At 36.6% G+C, this 232-nt stretch overlaps 1 long non-coding RNA gene across 1 annotated transcript in view; it reads left to right on the forward strand.

The window, feature by feature from the left end:
- Positions 1–110: 110 nt before the first annotated feature.
- The window catches only part of LOC116686766 (uncharacterized), a 20,132-nt gene continuing 20,010 nt past the window's right edge, over positions 111–232 (forward strand). The window contains exon 1 of the long non-coding RNA XR_004331348.1: positions 111–122. This is a non-coding gene — a long non-coding RNA (uncharacterized LOC116686766). The remainder of the gene's footprint in view (positions 123–232) is intronic.

Raw genomic sequence — 232 nt, forward strand, 5'->3', positions numbered from 1 at the left:
ATTCAATAAAATTTCAGCAAATTTTGGACGCTAACTTGAGGCCATCTGTGAAAAAGCTGCAGTTAAAGAGAGAATTGCTTCTACAATTGGATAAGGATCCTAAAGACATCTCAAAATTCACGGTGGATTACATCAAGAGGTGTAAACTGAAGGTTTTGCCATAGCCTTCACAATCTCCTGACCTCAACATAATTGAAAATTTATGGATAGACCTTAAAAGAGCAGTGTGTGA

Source organism: Etheostoma spectabile, unplaced genomic scaffold (genome assembly GCF_008692095.1).
Source record: "Etheostoma spectabile isolate EspeVRDwgs_2016 unplaced genomic scaffold, UIUC_Espe_1.0 scaffold465, whole genome shotgun sequence".
Classification (NCBI taxonomy): domain Eukaryota; kingdom Metazoa; phylum Chordata; class Actinopteri; order Perciformes; family Percidae; genus Etheostoma; species Etheostoma spectabile.